This window comes from Sarcophilus harrisii, chromosome 1 (assembly GCF_902635505.1).
Source record: "Sarcophilus harrisii chromosome 1, mSarHar1.11, whole genome shotgun sequence".
In the NCBI taxonomy this organism is placed as follows: Eukaryota; Metazoa; Chordata; class Mammalia; order Dasyuromorphia; family Dasyuridae; genus Sarcophilus; species Sarcophilus harrisii.
Genome location: NC_045426.1, coordinates 677,964,926 through 677,986,428, shown reverse-complemented (window position 1 = coordinate 677,986,428; position 21,503 = coordinate 677,964,926). Strand labels below are relative to the sequence as shown.

At 36.2% G+C, this 21,503-nt stretch overlaps 1 protein-coding gene across 9 annotated transcripts in view; it reads right to left on the bottom strand.

Moving 5' to 3' along the window:
* The window catches only part of RIMBP2 (RIMS binding protein 2), a 489,205-nt gene that overhangs the window by 352,535 nt on the left and 115,167 nt on the right, over positions 1-21,503 (bottom strand). The window lies entirely within an intron of this gene.

Sequence of the window (21,503 nt, the reverse complement as noted above, 5' to 3'; positions counted from 1 at the left end):
AAAGGGGATACATTCTTATAAAAATACTTACTAGAGACTTGAGAACTGTTTCCAAGAATTTGAAAGATTTGGTTTAATAATAACTAACACTTATTTAGCTCTTTATAACTTATAAAGCTCTTTAGACATAATATCTCTTTTGATTATCATAACTATGTAAGATAGGTGCTATTGTTGTTTTTAATTTAAATTTTAAAATATATATTTAATATTTTCCTTTACCCTAATTACATTTTAAAATGGTTTTAACATTTGTTTTGCTAAATTTTGAATCAATTCATAATTAGTAGGTGATATTGTTAGCCCATTTTTACAGATAAGTAAGTTAGATTTGAAAAATGTTAAAAAAAAAAAGAAGAAGAAGAAGAAGAAGAAGAAGAATTCTCCCAGAATGCTTCAGCTATTAAATGCCTGGGGTAGAATTCAAACACAGATTTTTCTGACTCTAAGTCCAATTCTCTATTTACTATACCATTTAGCTACTCAAATACATAATGTTACATTTATTCTGCTTTGCCCCTGATGGTCAAAATAGGAACAGAAGTGGATGTTATGGAGAAGCAGCTTTGGACTTAATGTTAAGAAAAACTTCCTAACAATTAAAGGTACCCAAATGTAGCTGCCTTGAGAGGAAGTCCATTTTAAAGATCTCTTTGGGATTTTTTGAGGCAATCTAGATTCCCATAACTTTTGAGTAACTGAGGCTAGATTTGAACTTCATGAATCCAGGGCCAGGATCCATTCATTGCATCATTTAGTGACCTCTATCCTAAAAGTCTTAAATCATGCTGAATCATGAGTGTTAGTCAAGAATGGAGGAGAAAAGATTGCAGCCCAAAATATATATAGCCTTTTTGCTATTAGGACTTCATACTTTTCAAAAGTATCGAGGATCCCAATGAGATTTATTTTTGTGGATTATATCTATTGATATTTACCATGTTAGAAATGAAAACATTGTGAAATAGTTTGGAGATGCTCTGAAAGTATCTCAGGGACTCCAAGGATTCCAGGACTACATTTGAGAATTCCTTGGTCAGGCTGGGGCTTAGAGATTTCACGCAAGAAGACACTTCTGAAGCCATTTAGTCCTCTCACTCCTCTGTTTTACAGATGGGGACAATGAGGCTCAGAAGCATAGAGTTATCCATCTACCTACAAAGTATTTAGATTAAAAAAAATGTAGAACTTGGAGGATATCTGGCCCAACTCTCTGCTTTTATATATCAGGAAACTTGAGCCAAAACAGGTAAAATTATTTGCCTAAAGTCAAACAGCTAGCAAATGCTTATGGCTTCATAGATTTATAGCTAGAAGGGACTTCAGATGCCTTCAAATTCTGAAATTATATGCTTCTGTTCTTCAAACTGGCTCCCATCAGAGTTGTTCAGGAATAGTTAATTCAATTCAACAAATGCTTTTTTGACTCCTATTGCATAAATATAAGATGAGATGGACAGACAGACCTTAACATCAAACATCTGATAGATTTGTAATGATACCTGCTCCATTTCTAATTATGGACCATCACTGAAAGGTCTAGATTGTTTTTTTAAAGAACCTAATCTATATCCCTAAACTAACATAATAGATACAGAATCTCAGAATTAAAAGGGACCTCAGATAGCACCTAATCCAATGAAGGATGTATTGATAAATGTTTTTAACAACTGTCTCTCCAGGGGGGAAAAAAAGGTATAAATGACACATTTTAAAGTTTAATCTGCATTATTACCACTCTTAAATCTAGACAATGAGACAATAAATTAAGCCCTGATTTGTAACATTTACTGATTTCCAAAGTACAAATGCTTGCATTAAGATATAACAATTGGTTTTTATGTGGGCTGGTTTGAGCTAGTACCAGTACACCTCTGAATACAGTGTATTCATGAGCAACAATCCTAAACATAACTGAACTTGAATCCATAATTTCTTCTGTAAATGTTTCACTCTGCTCTTAGAATTCATTGCTCTTGAACTCTCACTGCTCCAACATAGGATTTCTCTTTCTTTATTTCTCTGCTCCTTCTCTAGGATATTCATCACTAGAAGCTGTAATGAAACTGATATTCCAACCACTAAAAAATCATGGAATGTAATCTCCATTGAGTATTCACCGCTGTTCAGCAATCCAACATTTTCTGTAGGGACTTGCTTACTTCATTCCTTACACAAACTGTTCTAAACCATTCCCACTAACCACCATCACCACGGATGATTTAGCTTTCTATTTCATTAAAATGATTGAACCAATCTAAAATGGATTCCCTCAAACCCTCTCTTCCACTGAATTAATGTCAAAAAAATTAAGTACTTACTATGTATCATATACTGTGATAAGCATTAAGAATACAAAGAAAAAAATTTCAGTTTTTATCCTTAAGTAGCATGCATTCTAATAGATAAAGATAATAATATATATATAGGAAGTAGTAGCCAGGGAAAGGTTTTTAAGCTGTCTGCACAGCAGTGACTGACGTTTATATGGCATTTTAAGTATTGCAAGGAGTTTTACATGCAGTAAATCACATAATCTTCACAACTCTGTGAAAAGAGTCCTGTTCTTATAGCTGCATTTTATAGATGAGGAAAATGAAGCTCAAAATTATACTTTTAGAAAGTGTCTAAGTCATGGTTCATATATGCTGCTTTCTGATGCCAGGTTTAACATTTTGTCCTCTTACTTCAAAAATGCTTCAAGCAGACTTCCTCCAGGTCAGCAAGGTAATACATGGGACCTGGAATCAGGAAGAACCAATTTCAAATCCCATCTCAAGCATTAGGTGCAGGATCTCTGCAAGTTATTTACTCTATCGGTTTCCCTATCTATGAAATGTGAATAATAATAGCACCAGATGATTGTGAGAATATATATGCATGTGTGTGTATAGTGCTTTGTGAACCTTAAAGTGCTACATAAATGTGATTTATTATTATAGAATCTTCTTTCTCACAAAAGAATAATTATCCTTATTACAAATTAAGGCTTTATTCCCATTCTCTCCTGCCCCTCCAGTCTTTTTCCATGAATCATATTCATTCTTTCTTTCTGTCTCTCTCTCTCCCCATAGTTACATAAAAAATTCTTTAAATCACTACTTATTAGAGAAATGCAAATTAAAAGAATTGAGATACCAGCTTAAATTTATCAGATTGACTAACATAGCAGAAAAAGAAAATGATAAATATTAAAAGGGATATGGAAAAAATTGAGACACTAAAGCATTGTTGGTGGCACTCTGAACTAGTCCAAGCAATCTGGAGAGGAATTTGGAACTATCAAAAGGTCTCTAAAACTGTTCACATTCTTTGACCCAGAAATACTAACAGTCTGCATCAAAAGGGATCACATAAAAAGGAAAGGAACCCATTTGTACAAAAATATATTTCTATCAGTTCTTTTTGTGTTGGCAAAGAATTTTGCAACATGGCTAGTATAGAAATAAGTTTATATGGCTTCACATATATAATCAACATCAACTGGTTTGTCTTCAAAGGAGGGAGAAAGGGAGGGAGAGAAAGAAAATGAGGAACTCAACATTTTAAAAATGATTATTAAAATTTTTACACATAATTGGAAAATATTTAATGAAATAAAGAAAACATTTTTTTTAAATGCCTTCCCTCAATGTCTCTACTTCCTTACTATCCACTTTCCCTTCAAACCTTGAGAATCTTCCCTCTACCCCCTACTTCAACAATTCTTCCTAAAGTCACTCTATTGCCAATTCTATTAGCCTTTCTTTAGCTCTCACCTTCCTTGACTTTTTGTAGCTTTGGGAACTATCAAATGATAAGGCAAATTTCAGGAAAAGTGGAGCGGGGGAACCTCTTTCCTTTAGGATCCTTTCCTCCCCCATTAACTTGAGAGCTCCCCCAACTTCTGTGGTCATTCTGTACTTCACTGGAGATTCCGTCTTTGTCTCCTTTGCTTCCTTCTCATCTTCTCTTACCTTTAATGTATATGTTCCCCAGGAGCATTCTGGACACTATTCTCCACTCTTGCTGTACACTTTTCCTTAGAAGTCTCATCCACTTCAACAACTTCAAGTACCACTTCTATTAAAATAACTGTCAAATCTAAATCTTCAATCAAGTCCAGCTTTTCCTCTGAACTCCAACTCTATAATTCTCCCTACTATGAGACATTTATAAAAGCATGGGGGTATCGTGAAAAAAATGTGCTGGTTTTAAAGTCAGAAGAAATGGATTTATAAATGGGGAAACTGAGGTTGAGAGAAATTAAGTATTTTACATTGGGTCCTACAGCTAGTAAGTATCTGAGACAGGATTTGAACTTAGGTCTTCCTGACTCCAATAGAAGATATTTACTTTGCCACTTTCTGTGCAGCCTCAGAAAGCCACTTACTTTCTCAAGGTCTCAGTTTCATCATCTGTAAAGTGGAGGGGAGGAATGAACTCAATGACATTCTAGGTTTGGTTAATATCTAAATCTATGATCCTGTTTTCCACTTGTATAAGAACTTGTAGTTCTGAATCTTAATATATTCAAAACCAAGGACTCCTGTATTTGGAATCAGGAATCTGGGGCACAAATCCCTCCTCTGTCACATCTTACCCTCTTGGGACTTCAATTTCCTCATCCATAAAAAGGGTTAGAAAATTGTATTTGCTGACCTCAGAGGTCCTTTCCAGCTCTATTTCTATGATACTATGATTATTATGATTCTTTTAAACATGTTTATATTATTGATTTCTGTTAGCATCACCTTCATCTATTCTTCAGTATGCTTAACCCTCAATGATCTTTTACTCTTCCCTCTTCCATTTTTATGTCACATTTGAACCTCTACCTCCAACCCAATATTCCTTCCCTGAGTTTCTGATTTGTGAATGTTCACTGGAACTTGGCCAATACAGATTCACTACATTGTTTCTGTTCCCCTGACACCTTCATTCCATACCACCCCATGCTCATCCCATTTCATTTTCCACTATTGAAACAGTAATCAAATTCATATTATCATTATTGAAGAGATGCTAATCTGTTGTCTCTTGACTCCATTTACCATAACTATGATTATCTCTGATAATTACACTCTTCCTTGGCCACCACTCTATTATATGTGTTGTCTTTTATGTTTAGAATGTTAAATAAGTTCGTTGAAGAGAAGGCTATCTTGATTTATTGTACCTGGCACATAATTAATACTAGAATGAATTCTACTTCATTCCCTTACTTCTCGTAATCAATCATTTATCAAGTCTTGTCAATTTCACATTTAAAACATCTCTGACATCCATTTACATTAATAGATCCTCATTGAGATCCACTTGGGCTATTGTAATACTTGGTCATGTCATTTCTCTGCCCAAATAGTCACCAGTACCTCCTTATTGCCTATGAATAACATTAAATTCCTTGGAGGACCAAAACTAGTATCATTCTTGTCTTTGTATTCTCATATCCTAACACAATGGCTTGAAAATAGTAGGTGCTTAATAAATGCTTGTTGAAGTAAAGTGAATTGAAGAGTTGCTACGATCTTATTTCAAGTTCATGTTTATTCCTTCCATACACTCTGGATAACTCGTCTGACCTCTAGTCATGGACTTCCATGGCTCTACCTCTAATGTCTTTCCTCACAAATTTAAGTTTGTAAGGCCCTACCTCTTCATTTCTGTCAAATTTCTTCTCATTTTTTAATGTTCAACTAAATGGTACTTCCTTTAGAAACCATTTTTGATTCTACCTGTCTACAAAAACCTTCTCCCTCCAATTTACATAGTACATTTTGGTAATTATTTCATGCAGTTATCATGCAGCATTGTGCATAATAGCTATGTTCGGTGTCTTACAGTAGCTTCCTGTTAGAATACAAACTCCACAAGAGCACAGACTGTCTTATCTAAAGTTTTTTTTTTCTCCTCAAATGCCTTGTACTGTGTTCTGAACAGAATAAAAATAAAGGCATATTGTTTTTGTTTCATTTTATTTATTCTTTTAAAATAAGGAAAGCTTGATTCGTGGGTTTCAAGTAAATATCTCATTCAGAGAATTAAACTATTGAATTAGATCTATTCTTCCTTAGCCTGGAAAGTATCTTTTTATCTACCTTCCATAAGTGCTCTCCATCTTTGGCTAAAAAGCTGTATTTATCATTTTTTAAGCCTCAATCCAGGAATCAAACCTCTACTATGGAACACTTTGTTCCTAAGAGTGTGGATCACTTCCCTAAGGAACATCACCAGAAGACTCAATCAAGCATACAAAAACACCACCTATGTCCCTAATGCATTAAGTTAACATTCAGTTTTCTGGCAACCAATTGCATATGTATTCCACTTAATCATACTATGTTCAAAATGACTCTCTAAAACTCCCCTCCCCCATTTGTTCTTTTTTTTTAATAGCCTTTTATTTATAGGATATATGCATGGGTAACTTTACAGCATTAACAATTGCCAAACCTCTTGTTCCAATTTTTCACTTCTTACCCCCCACCCCCTCCCCCAGATGGCAGGATGACCAGTAGATGTTAAGTACATTAAAATATAAATTAGATACACAATAAGTATACATGACCAAAACGTTATTTTGCTGTACAAAAAGAATCAGACTCTGAAATATTGTACAATTAGCTTGTGAAGGAAATCAAAAATGCAGGTGGGCATAAATATAGGGATTCCCCCATTTGTTCTTTTGAAAGGCAGCAACTTTGGCTTTGGGGACACCAATCACTGGGAAATATCAGAGCAGCAATAATAATGATACCTGATGTTTATATGGTACTTTAAAGGCTTAGGGGGGGAAAAAAGCACTTTACCTAATTAGCTTATTTCAAAAAACTCTTTAAAGCAGGTACTATCTTTATTACTACTGCCATTTTGCATATAAAGAAGGTAAGGTGCAGAGTGGTTAAATAATTTGCACTGGTTATACAGCTAGTAGTATTGGAAGCAAAATTTGAATTCAAGTCTTCTTCACTCTAATTCTAGCTCTCTTCTACTTTGTGTTCTCCTCTCTTAGGACCCAGTCAGCCAAATGTAAAAACATTCTCCCAAAGAAAAAGTAGCACTCCATGCCCAGAGGCAACTAGGTGGATAGAGCACTGGGAGTGGAGTCAAGAAGATCCAAGTCCAGAAACTGAGTGGATGCCCATCAGTTGGAGAATGGTTGAATAAGTTATGTTATATGAATGTTATGGAATATGATTATTCTATAAAAAATGATAAGCAGGATGATGTCAGAGAGGCCTAGAAAGACTTACATAAACTGATGCTGAGTGAAATGAGCAGAACCAGGAGCTCATTGTACATAACAACAAGAAGATTATACAATGATCAATTCTGATGGACCTGGCTCTTTCCAACAATGAGATGATTCAGATCAGTTCCAATGGTTTTATGATCAAAAGAGCCATCGACACCCAGAGAGAGAACTGTGGGAACTAAGTGTGGTTCACAACATAGCATTTTCACTCTTTCTGTTGTTGTTTGCTTGCATTTTATTTTCTTCAACATTTTCTTTTCTGGTTTGATTTGATTTTTCTTGTACAGCAAGGTAATTTTGTAAATATGTATGCATATATTGAATTTAACATATATTTCTACCATGTTTAACATATATTGGACTACTTAGCATCTAGGGGAGGGAGATGGGAGAAGAGGGGCAGAAACTTGTACACAAGGTTTTGCAAGGGCTAATGTTGCAGAATTGTCTATGCATATATTTTGAGAAATAAAAAGCTTTAATTTAAAAAAAAGATCTGAGTTCAAATCCAGCCTTAGATACTTACTAGTTAGTTTTATGATCCTGGTCATGTAATTTAACCTTTACCTCAGTTTCTTCAAATGAAAAATGGGGATAAAAAGGATTGTTGTGAGGATCAAATGAAATAATATATGCAAAACATTTAGAATAATCCCTCATCTCAGGATGACAGTGGATGTCTTTGATGTCTGACTAAGCTCTAAGATCTCCAAAGCACCTCTTTTGGCCACATCTGTGGCCACTGGGACAAATCATTCTTATTCTAACAGGGAAAATTTTCACATTTACCTAGACATTTCCCTATATCACTGAAAAGTCTGAGAGCTGTCAGTTACCATCAACCTTAGCCTTTCTGCCAGGATGGTTTACTAGGATGTGCCCACTGTTAATGGTAAAGTTTCTTGAAACCGTGAGAGTTGGATAAAGATGTACCCCAAAGGTGGGTAAGCAACCCTGAAGAGGTCTTGGTCATCTCTCACACCAGGGAAGTCTTCCCGGAATTCTCTCATCCATCCCCTCACTTAATATAAGCTTCTTGAAGGCAGAAACTGTTCCCTTTTTTTATGCGGATCCTCAGAACCCATCACAGTGCCTTTTAATTGGTTTTTGATTGGATGAATGGATCAATCAATCATTCTACCATAGACCTGTCCTTTTAGTTGAGTTTTCTGGATACCAGGTGAAAAACACAGAAGGGTTTCATTTGACCAAAAATCTCCTAGGGCTTTCTCATCCCAACAGAGGCAGAGTGCCAACCCTAAAATGTTGAACACAATTGTCTGGAAGCTGTCTCCTCCTCTGGCCTCGTGTCTGAATTCCACTGCCATCAAGGCAGGAAGCTTGTGGAAATGAAAGCATTTTGATGAAGACTGAGAATGGTTGTCCTACTTTTCCCCATTTGGTGAAGTGTGAGCCAAGTTATTAATTATACTGGGGACTCAATACTGAGCTGGAATCGAAAAAAAAATTGAGGCAGAAGGAAACTCATCATCACTTTAGTTGAGCTACAATTTAATTCCAAAATGGTCCACCATTTGACTGCTCTCCTGGGACCTGAACAATGTGGAGTCTTTAGCATCACAGCTGCCCACTCAGGCCCCAGGGGTGGGAAGTGGGTGGGTCATACCCAGTGCTTTATATTAAACACATCATTTATCCAGTGATTTATCAACCATATACCAAGCAGGGCCAGCAACTGAAAGTATTTCCAGTTGCTACCAAATGGTTCCTAGGCCCAGAAGCTGAGAAATTAGACCACTATAAGGCTTGTACTTCCATTCTGAAAGGGTACATGATATTTACTATATTGGTATTTATGGCATTGCAGAATTACAGAATTGAAAGGGTCCGAGTCATCAGACGTAGAGAATCACAGATTTGGAGCTGAAAGGAGTATTAAAGGTCAACATCCTCATTGTATAAAGGAAGAAGTGACTGAATGATATTTCTAAGAAGTGTTTGAGGCAGGATTTGAATGCTGGTCTTCCGGATTCCAAACCCAATGACCTCCATTACACCATAAAAATACTTTCTACAACCTACCCATCAAGTGGTTATATATCTTTGAGGAAACATATTATAAATGATTTAATTAATTAATGGGAAAGGAGAGAAAGGAATAAGCATTTTTTGAATGAATGAATGAAAAAAAATTGATTAGTGCCTACAATGTACCAAGTACTGACACTTATAGCAGCCCAGCCCAGCCCACTTTGGGATAGCTGTAATCATTAAAACACTTTCCCTGACAGCTTAGATTTGGTTCTCTGCAACTTCTGTCCACTCTTTCTAGTCCTGTCCAAGTGGGGTCCAATCAAAATAAATCTAATTCTCTTCCCTATGATAGCTCCTCACTTCACAAGCACAGATTGCTATCCCCTCCACACCTTAATAGGCCATAAGGAGGCTTATTCATGAACTATTATATCAAAGAGAGTTATCAGCCAGCTATAAACCTGGAGATGAACCTCTCCAAATTTAACTAATCTGATCCTTCAATGGTAGACATACATTTTGCCTCCATGTTCATAACTGAAGCTTTTCTGTCTTCATGGGACCTCCATGTCATTGCTGTCTGCTAGCTCTTTGAGATTTCAGCATCATCCCACAACATAATGCAGCATCAGAGGAAGACTTAGCTATATCCCAAGAAAATCATAAAGGAGGGGAAAGGATACACATGTGCAAAAATATTTGTAGCAGTTCTTTTGTGATAGCAAAGAATTGGAAAAGGAGTGGATGCCCATCATTTGGGGAATGACTGAATAAGTTGTGGTACATGAAGGTAATGGATATTATTGTTCTATTAAAATAATGAACAAGCTGATTATAGGAAGGCCTGGAAAGATTTACATGAACTGATGCTGAATGAAACAAGGAGAAGCAGAAATACATTGTACACAATAACAGCAAGAATATGCGATGATCAACTATGAAAGACTTGGCACTTCTCAATGGTTCAGTGCCCTGAAGCAATCCCCATAGACTTTGGACAGAAAATGTCATCTGCCTTCAGAAAAAGAATTTTGAGACTGAATGTAAATCAACACATGCTTATGTTCACTTCTTTTTTCTGCTTTTTTTATCTCCCCCATAGTTTTTCCCTTTTGCTTTGATTTTTCTCTCCCAACATGATTCATAAAGGATGCATATTTAAAATAAATAAACTTACTACAATTAAAAAAGGAGAACTTAGGATCATAATTCAGATACTTCAGATAGCCCAGGAAAGGAATTTAGAAGTCATCTAATTCAACTCCCTCATTTTACAGGTAAGGAAATTGAGGCCCAGAAATGTAAAGTCACATGGGCAGCAAGTATGACAGCCAGGACTGAATTCCAAGTTCCTTTGTATCTAAAATTCAAAGATTTTCTAAGGCACTACTTTATTCTGCATCTGCTTCAATTCTATAATAATGTGCCCCTTCTTGGTTAAGTTCCTCACTAATCCAATCTCATCACTACTCTGTTAATTCAAGCCTAGACTAACCCCATGTACCAAACTCCTCCTAATAGCTTTCTTTATAGAGGGCAGAAACTAGACTGGGAAGAATAAGAATTGTCTGGGGGTTTCTGTAGACAAGTAGATGGTCATACCTCATTCATAAGAGTATATTGTCCCATTACCTGCCATCTAGGAGAGGGGATTCAGGGAAGGAGGGGAAAAGTTGGAACAGAAGTTTTTGCAAGGGTCAAAGTTGAAAAATTACCCATGCATATGTTTTGTCAATAAAAAGCTATAATAAAAAAGAGTATATTGTCCCAGTGCATTCTGGACAACCCTTATTTTATTAATGGACAACTGGTTTCGTCAGTTTGAGTTTGAGTACCTTTAGAAAGTGGGGTCCAAACCATTTCTATACAACATATGTTTATTAATCTATTACCAAAGGTAAAGATCTGTGACAGGCATTAGGGATATATGGGACTAGAGGAGGAGGCAGCAATTAACCAAAAAACCAGTCTCTGATCCCAAGGAGCTTGCATTATACTGGAATGATCCAAAGTTAAGATTCAAAATTGTCCCCAAGAAACACCAACTACATGAACCTTTCTTGATTCTCCCACCCACTAGTGCCCTCACCTTTCCCCCTCCCCAAAAATTAATATATGTATGTGGGTATGTATTTATGTATCTGCATATATGTACACATATACATAAATGTAAATGTATATGTGTGCATAGGAATACATATGCCCATTTATGTAATGATTTTCTTGAAACAATATAAACTTATTGAAGGCAAGGATTGTTTCTTTTTTTTTTCTTTGTATCTCTAACACCAACCACAGGTACTTGGCACTTAATGTGTTATTTATATACCTACCACAGTGCCTTAAATATAGTAGTTACTTAACATATGCTTCTTGACTGACTAACCAAGAAGTTTTAAGCCATAAATGGCAAACACTAACATTTAGTATTCAAATCTATAAAGTTCTTTTCAACATTCAAATCTTTCCTCTCTTCTCCTTGGGAAAAGCGGAGGTTGACCAGGGTTCATCTTTTAGAGGGTCAGAATCAGTCAGAATCTTTCCAGTTCCCTATTATTTTCTAATTCAAGGTTATTATACCCAAGGATCCAAAGATATCACTATACATTATAGTACTAATGATGTGTCAAAAGGATCAGTCAACTAAATGGACTGAGGGCAAAATGGGACACATGGAAATGGACTTATGAAGAAAGAAGATCCAGTTCCCATTTAAAACATAATTTATGAAAGGATCTAAGAGGAAAAAGCAAACTACCCCAGCCATAGAACATAAAAATGACAAGAGACTGAGAGATAACAGATAGGATACAGGGACATGATGTATTGGTTCTCTCAAAGGAAATGCAAACTATCAGGAAAAAAATCTCGTTCTATCCAATTAGGAAATGGAACATTCATCTTGGGGATGGTCTGGCATTGCATCTGCATGACATGAATAATTCCCATTATACAACAAAAGAGCTGCTACAACAAAAGATCATTGCCCCCACAAGTTTCCCTCTAGGGAATCTATTCATGGGATGGACTTGAACCCTTTTAAAATCATTCATTAACTAATAAGAGTCATCCTTGCAGTGCCTAGAGAAAAATATTATCTCTATTATTTAAAAGAAAAAGAATGCTTCCACCCAGAACACTGAAGATTTCTTTGTTATTGCCTGAAAGGTTATTTGAAAGGGGAAATGTTAATGTCTTTGAAATAAAAGGGCTAATCATAATGTTTCATTAATATTTAATGATTGATAGCCTTCCTCAGAAAGCCAAAGTATTATCAACATTATCCTTTATCTTTAAGCATAGCTACCACCAATTCTTACCACTATTAATATAGTCTTCTTCTTGTAACTTCCTCCCTGGGTTTTTGGAATCCCAATTGTCTTCCCCCACATTTTCAATCCAGTCCATCCCTCATCCCTATCTGTTTGAAACTTCTAAATGCACAGACTTGAGAGGTAGCATGGAGTAATGTATGGCTTCTTAAACTTTTTCCACTTGGGATCCCTTTTTGCCCAAGAAATTTTTGCTCAACCCTGGTTCAATGGATAAATAAAATAAGTATAAAAATCAAACCTTTACTGCTAATAAATCATAATTTTGCAATTCCACATTCAGTTATGTGACCCCATTCAGAGTCACAACCCACAGTTTAAAAAACCTTGACATAATGAACAGAGAACTGGCCTTGGACACAGGAAGACCTGGGGTCAATCCTGACTCTGTCACATACTGGTTCAGATCCAGACTGTGTGGTTCAGAAACGGTGAGGGGGCACCTTTTAATAAAAAAAAAAAAAAAGCTGAAGAGATCTCTAGAAGCAACGCAGTTTATTATACATTCTCTTGAGAAGGGCATCCCACCCATTGAGCAGACAATCTAAAGGAGGAAGCACCCTCAGGGACAGGGTCAACACTTTCAATTCCTAACACAAATACCCCCTCCCACCATTGACCATCATCCTCATTGGCTGAGGGTTTTACATTCTAAATGCAGGAACTACCCAAGAAATTGACCTTGACCAGTAAGTGCATAGTTGCCCTTTTTTGACTGAAATAGGAAGAAAATGATATTATGGGAGGATAGCAGGAAGGGGACTTAGGTATGCCCTTGACTCAATCTTCAAAGTCCTTCAGGCCTCCACAAATTCTGAAATAGATGAAGCCTTACTTGATTTTCACAACTGTCTTGAAACATCTCACCTCATCTGGTTCAAGACCATCTTACCCTTCCCCCAGTAAGCATGATCCTACTATTAAAAAAAAAGTAGGGGAGAAGATTGAGAAATATGGATTCAATCATAGCCCAATCAGATGGACTTAGAAGAGTTTGATGGCCTAATTCAAATGCCAGTTGTTAATTATTACATTGTGAATACCTTGAGAGCAAGAATGGTCTTTGCCTAAAATGGTCTTTTTGTCCAGCATTTAGCACACTTTAATAAATTAATAAACATTAGCTGACTTGTTGACTAAGGTCAATGTCAAAGAAACAAAAGGTCTCCAGTGGAGTACTTCAGGGATCTGTGCTTGATCTAGTATTCTTTAACATTTTCATCAATGACTTAGATAAAGGCATTGATGGCATGCTCATTAAATTTGCAGATGACACAAAGATAGAAAGGAGAGCTAAGACACTGGATCCAACAGGATTTTGATTGGCAAGAGTACTAAATAAAAATAGAGCATTGGATCCAATAAAATGACTTGCAACAGTAATTTCAATGTAAAATCTTATACTTGGGAACAAAACTCCACAAAATGCATGACTAAGTATCAATTGTTCTGAAAAAGATCTAAGGGTTTTAGTGGACCTCAAATTCAATATAATATTGTGATCTTGACTTTTATTGAGGGTCAAAGTATTCAGCAATAGAGAAGTAATAATTTCACTATATTTTGCCCTAATCAGGCCTGAATTATATTTGGTTTTGGGTTCCATGGTTTAAGAAGTAAATTAATAAGCTAGAGAATATCCACAAGGGGGCAACCAGGTTAATGAGGACCCTTGAATTCATCTCAAATGAAGACTGGTCATTTGACCATGTGTGTTTATCTTGAAAAAGAAAAGACTCTGGGAAGACATGATAGCCATGAACAACATAGACTTGTATTTGAGGGACTCCACTTATTCCATTTGGCTCCAAAGCAGTGGGTGAAAGTCTAAAAGAAGCTAATTGAGGTTGACTGTTGGGAAAATCTTTCTAACCACAATGACCATACCAAAGTGGGATAAACTGCCTAGATAGGATGCTGGGTTCCTTTTCCATGGAGGTCTTCAATTAGACAGTGCACCATCATTCATGCTGGGTCAAGCTGAATGTCTTGGGGAAGCAGTATGATATGATGGAGCTGACCTTAGCCCCAGGAAAACCTAGATTCAAATTCTGCTTCTGACACATACTGGCCATATGACCCTGAGAAGCTGATTTATCCTCTCAGTGCTCTAGGCCAGTAGTGGACAAAATCAAATGGGAAGGATCATTAAAGAGAATTTATAAGACTCTCTGTGGGCTGCATATTGACTTAGAAAACCAAATATTAATGTTATCTATGTTTTATCATAATTTTATTTTGTTAAATATTTCCCAATTACAGTTTAATTTAGTTTGGCCTGCTCTCTAGAGTGTTGTGGACCAGATGAGGCCTGTAGGTTACATGTGACCCACTGACCAAGTGTTTGGCAACTCTGAATAATTAATTCCCTAAGACCATAAGTTGCATAATGTCTAGCTGCAAGTTTTCCCTAGTACATGGAGGTTTTTGCTGGGAAATGACAAAAATCACATGTCCTATCTCCTCTCCCTTCCCAGACCAAATGACTGTGACCCTATGAATGTCAAATGAAATGATGTAGGTAATGTGCTTTGTAAATTATAAAGTACTACAAAAATGTGAGCTATTTTCATTCCTCTCCTCAAAATCAATGATTCACAACCGCCTACAAAATAAAGTCTAATTTTCTTAACCTGGCAGTCAAGGCCCTCTATAAATCTTTCTTCAATTTACCTTGTCAGCCTTAATCTCACACTATTTCCCAACTGAAACTCTATGCTCTATCTCATTATTATTGTTCACTTGTATCGGACCCCATTTGGAGTTTTCTTTTCTTTTCTTTTCTTTTCTTTTCTTTTTGCTGAGGCAATTGGGGTTAAGTAACTTGCCCAGGGTCACACAGCTAGAAAGTGTTAAGTGTCTGAGACCAGATTTGAACTCAAGCCATCCTGACTTCAGGGCTGGTGCTCTATCCACTGGAATTTTCTGGACAAAGATTCTGAGATGGTTCACCATGTCCTTCTGCAGTTCATTTTATTGAAACTGAGGCAAACAGGGTTAAGTAACTTGCCCAGAATCACACAACTAGTAAGTGTCTGAAGCCACATTTGAACTCAGGCAAGTCTTCCTGACTCCAGGTTTGGTATTCTACCCACTGCATCATCTACCTGACCAAGTGGTTTGTACCCTTCAGCATTCAGAATATATACCCAGCCCCAATCCCTCTCCTAAATTTCAGCTCCTTTTCACCAAAAGCTTAGGAATATTTTGAACTGGACGTTCCATTGACATCTATGATGGGAGAAATATCTCCTATCATAGAGTCAAACCCCTGGCCAAATGGGCTTAAGAGGAAGAGTCTTCAAGTATGAATTTTCAAAGACCTTTTCTCCAATCAGCACTTTGGATAGCACCATAGTTCACATAAAATAAAAGGCTTTGAAACATAGAAGGTCTCTTGTGTTTCTGGGAAATGAGAATTGCAAAAGGGACTAAAACAAAAAGAGAAAGAAACAGAAACAGACAGAAAGGAAACAAGTCAGAGACAAAAACAGAAAGAAGCAGATACAGAGAAAGAGACAGATAGACAGCAACAGAGAGATGGAGAGAGATTTTTCAGTATAAAGACCAAAAAAAGCACAAACAAGTAGTTGGGCATATCAGCTGGCAGACCCCTCCAGGGCTAAACAATACAAAGAATTTCCACAATTTCTTGCCTGGAATTAGAGGCGATCATTTTTCGAATGCCAGCTCCTTTTTACTTTAGGCTTTTATTTCCCCTCCAGAGAAAACGGCTAGATTGTCCTTTCCATTTAGATGGAACAGACAAACTAATCCCCACAAGAAAACTACCAGTGATTTAGTTCAGAAAATATTATCATACTTTGTATCCTGAAACATTTTACATAATCATATATACATATAATTTCCCTCTCTCTGTTTCTTTCTCTGTATACACACACACACAGTATATATATATATAAAATTCCCCCCCGCCATGGTTCTATGTTTGTTTCTGTCTTTGCCTCTGGTTCTGTCCATCTCTCTCAGCTATCTGTACTCTCCATACTGAGATTATTTCATATTTATCATATAAATGTTGTATTTCCTTGTCTGGATACATACTGTTTCTTCCAGTAGGATTTAAGCTCTTCAAGAAAAGAGATTGATTTGTTTTTGTCTTTATACCTTCAGAGATCAACACACTGTCTGTCACATGGAATGTGCTTAAGAAATTCTTGTTGGATTAAATTCCCTCTCTTTCATAGGTTTAGAGATCTTCATGCCTGGACTATTGCATGGATCTAATTGGTCTCCCTGACTTGTCCCTCCCTTCTCCAAACTACCCTCCATCCAAATACCAAAGTTACTTTCCTAGCTCAAAGCTGCCCATGTCATTCCCCTATTCAGTAAATTCAGATGGTTCCCTATTGCCGTTAATTTAAAACTTATTTTCCTCAATTAAGTTTTTAAAGTCCTTCATACTTGGTCCCAGGCTACCTTTCCTTACTCTTATATTCTTCTTCTTCTCACATTCTGTTATCCAGCCAACCTGGGTCTTCCATTTCATACACCCCTTAGAGGAAGACCTTTTCCCCCCCACTTTTCTTCATATCTACATCATTTATACAAACTCATAGAGAAGTAAATAGACCATATTTTTGATGTATTTCAAAAAAAGGGCTTGAAATCAGGATAAAAGAAGATGAGAGTAAAGTTCCCTTAGGGTGAGAGAATCCCATATATATATTCTTTAAGCTCTGACTAGTTTCAAGTATTCCCTAAGGGTAATATGTCCAGGGAACTTTTCTGTTTGACCCTGAAGTTGAAGGAGACTGATAGGGTAGCCAGACAAAGCCAAGGGAGCCTGAAACAAGAAGGAAGACCACAGATTGAAACCTTACAGGATGAGTGGGAAATGGTGGAGTCTGAAGCCAGAGCAGCAGCATCACTGGAAATTTCCCATTGAATTTTGATTTAAGTCCCATCAGGTATTGCCTCTCCACAGTCACAGAGGCAAGCATGAAAGAACCAGGGACAGAATCCCAGAACCAGCTAGTGAGCATCTGGGATGCAGGAAGGGGACAATGATGAAGTTGTCTAATAATGACAACACCCTTTGTGTTTTGTGTGACTCTCATCTTGCATCTGGCCCCACTATCTTATTTTACCTGTTCTCAGGATGGAGAACAGTTCTTAACTTCCCAACCCCCACCCACGGCAGCCAATTCTTTCTGCTCTTAAAACAGCTATTTCTGTAAAGCATATTATTTTAAGCATTTTCTTATTATGTGTGAGTATTAAAATCTGGATGGCCATTTAAATCTGTGCCAGTTCTGCTTGCTTTAATGCTAAAAAATGAAATTGGGAACTGAGGGAGGGCAAAATCCCAGAAGGGAAGGAGTTATAAATGACTGAAGTTTAATCCCAATATGACTCAAGTTAATGTTACCAAGGCAAGACTTCTGACTGGAGATTCAAAAAGCAAAGCATGGAAAGAGATGATAATTTATTTGAAGGAGAAAGGGGACAATTTTCTGGACCAGATACTTTTAGCACAAGTAAGGGGGAAAAATAAATAAGTAGCTATATGGTCCTGGGCTTGGTTTTCTGTATGAAGCCTTTTCAGATCATACCAAGTGGGAAAGCCCTCCCTCTCAAAACTACCTTGTATTTATTCTGTCTATATTCTACACATAAATGCATACATATACATACATATGTAATATGTATGTATATGTAACGGTGAGAATCCATTGAGTCAATTAACCAAATTACCTCACCCGACTTAAAGTAACTGATAAGATACAATATCCTGACACAGTTGCCCAATAAGAATACATCTCTATTGAATCAATTAATCATAGGCTTTAGATTAAGCCTGAAAAATACCTAGAACCTATATATCTTTTTAAGTATTTGATAGTTATAAAACTGTTCATGCCCTTTGACCTAGCAATAGAAAGAAACTACAATAGATCAAAGAAAATGAAAAACAATCCATTTGAATAAAAATATTTTTAGCAGCTCTTTTGGGGAATGGCAAAGAACTAAAAATTGAGGAGATGTTCATTGGACATTAATTAATGAACATGAACTTGGATAGACTTTGGGAAATAGTGGAATTTAGAAGGGTTTGGAGTAATATAGTCTGTGGTATCACAAAAAATTGGACATTACTAAACAACTCAACAACAAATATTAATTGGGGAATGACTGAATAAGTTGTGATATGTGATTGTAAGGGAACACTGCTGAGCTACAAAACACGATGAAGGGGAATGGTTTCAGGAAAACCTCAGAAGATTTATATGAACTAATGCAAAAGTGAAGTGAGTAGAACTAGGAGAACACTGAACACAATAACAGCAATATCATAGGAATAATCAACTGTGAAAAGACTTAGCTACTCTAATCAATGCAATGATCCCAAGACAATTCCAAAGGATTCATGATGAAAAATGCTATTCATCTCCAGAAGAGAACTGATGAACTGTTGGTACAAATTGAAACATACTTTTTTACTTTCTTCATTTTTCTTGTGGATTTTTCCCCTGCAATATGGTTAATAGGGTAATATCCTTAGCGTGACTTTATGTATAATTGATATGTTACTTGTGATTTGGAACTCATTATTTTTTTAAATGAAAGTAAAAAATAAATAAAATTTTATAAAAATAAAATCATTGGAAGAATTGGAGTGATATTGCACATATGTTTGGCTTGGTTGAGAAAGCCTGGTCACATCATGTGGGTTATCTTTGAATGACCCATACTACAAGTGACAAACAAGTTTGTAATCCAGAGGTTCAGGTGTCTGGTAGCCGAGGGGAGAAGTCACTCCTAAAAAGAAATAGCTCGAGGAAAGAGGAAGGATAAGAGTTCTGATTAGTATCAGTCTCCTTTCCAAGCTGATCAGAGAAGGAACTTATGAACTTCAAAGGATTGAAAGGAAGTGGACTTTTTTCAATAATATTCTAGTCTTAATTCCCTTTAATAACTGAAATAGTATTTGAATAGGAAAATGAGAACAAACTAAGTATCCTGAAGAATTGAAGTTTCAAGTTTCTTTAAGAAGTCCATCAAAAAGACAGGAAGAAAAGGACTTCCAGCAACCAAGAAATATATCATCCAGACTTGAATCTAACTTCTCTTGGGCTCTCTATGCTATTTGAAGACTGTGTCACAGATATTAGGGAATGGAAAGTTTTGTACCAATTGTTCATTCCATACAATGTGATGGTGATGCTATGCTATACTCCTTTAATAAATGTCCCTTTCTAAATTAATAATAATTTGTGGAAGTACATCAGGGATCTTGGGACATAGCATTATAGCAACATTTCCCAACCACTGAGGCATATCCTGGAGATCTAGTCTGCCACTGCAAGTGGAATATGGGAGAATCGTCTCAAAAAAGGACCTATAGATAAATGTTTTCTTTCCCATTAAAATGTAAACTCCTAGACATCATGTATTATTTCATGTTTGTCTTTATATTTCCAGAGCTTATTATAATTACTGTCATATATTGAGTACTTAAGAAATGGCAGCTAGAGGATACTAGTACATTGTTGGTGGAGTTGTGAACTGATTGAACCATTCATATGTCCAAAGAGTTATAAAACTATGCATCTCCTTTGACCCCACAGTGCCATTACTGGGTCCATGAACCAAAGAAATGATAAAAGAGGGGAAGAGACCCACATGTGCAAAAATGTTTGGAGCAGCTTTTTTATAGTGGCAGAAAATTAGAAAGTGAGTAGTTGCCCATCAATGGGGGGATGGCTGAATAAATTATGATATATGAAAATAATTGAATATTAATGTTTTATTTTAAAATGACAGACAGGCTGATTTTAGATTTACATGAACTGATGCTGAATGAAACAAGTAGAATCAAGAAAGCAGCAACCCCATTATGTGATGACCATCTCTGACAGACTTGGTTTTTCTCAGAAGTTCAATGACCAAAGGTAATTCCAATAAACTTTAGGTGAAAAATACTGTCCATATCCAGAGAGAGAGAACTATGGAAACTGAATGTAAATCAACACATGAGAGGTTCACTTTTTTCTTTTTTCTTCTGTTTTTTTTTCTCTTGTGGTTTTCTCTTCTGTCCTGATTTTTCTCTCCCATCATGATTCATAAGGAAATATGTAAAAAAAATTAATGTATATGTATAACAAAAAATGTTTCTTTCATGTAACTGAGGAAAATAAAAATTTTAGAAAAAAATAAATGAATGAAATGGCAACTGGATGGCACAATGGATAGAATGCCAAACCAGGACTCAGGAAGACTCATTTTCCTGAATGCAAATCTGACCTCAGACACTCACTAGCTGTGTGACCCTGAGGAAGTCACTTACCCATGTTTGCCTTAGTTTTCTTATATGTAAAATGAGCTGGAGAAGGAAATGTCAAACCACTCCAATATTTTTTGCAAAGAAAAACAGCAAAATGAGGTGAAATAGGGTGAAATAAGGACTGAAAAAATGTAACAACAAATGCTAGTTGATTTATCTTCCTAAAACTTGGGTTTGACAATCTCAGTCTCTTATTTAATAAACTTGTCATCTTTGGGATCAAATATAAACTCCTCTTTTTGCCATTCAAACTTCCTCATAATATCTTTTCAGTATTCTTCTGCTTTCCTCTCTTCCATTTACTCTATAATCCAGCAACAGTGGCCATTCATTGAACATGACACTCCATTTGCTGGCTCCATCCCTTTTCATTAGCAATCCTCCAAGCCTGAATATTCTTAATCAATCAGTTGATGATAATTTATAAAATGCCTACTACGTGCCAGACATTTTGATGAGTACTGACAATAAAAAGAAAGCCAAAAGTTGGTGCCCGCTTTCAAAGACCTCAATCTTATGGTAGCAACAACATTAGAACAACTATGTACAAACAAATAAAGATGGAATTGATTGGAAAAAATCAATAGAAGGAAGGTACTAGCATTAAAGGAGACTGGAAAAAGCTTTTTGT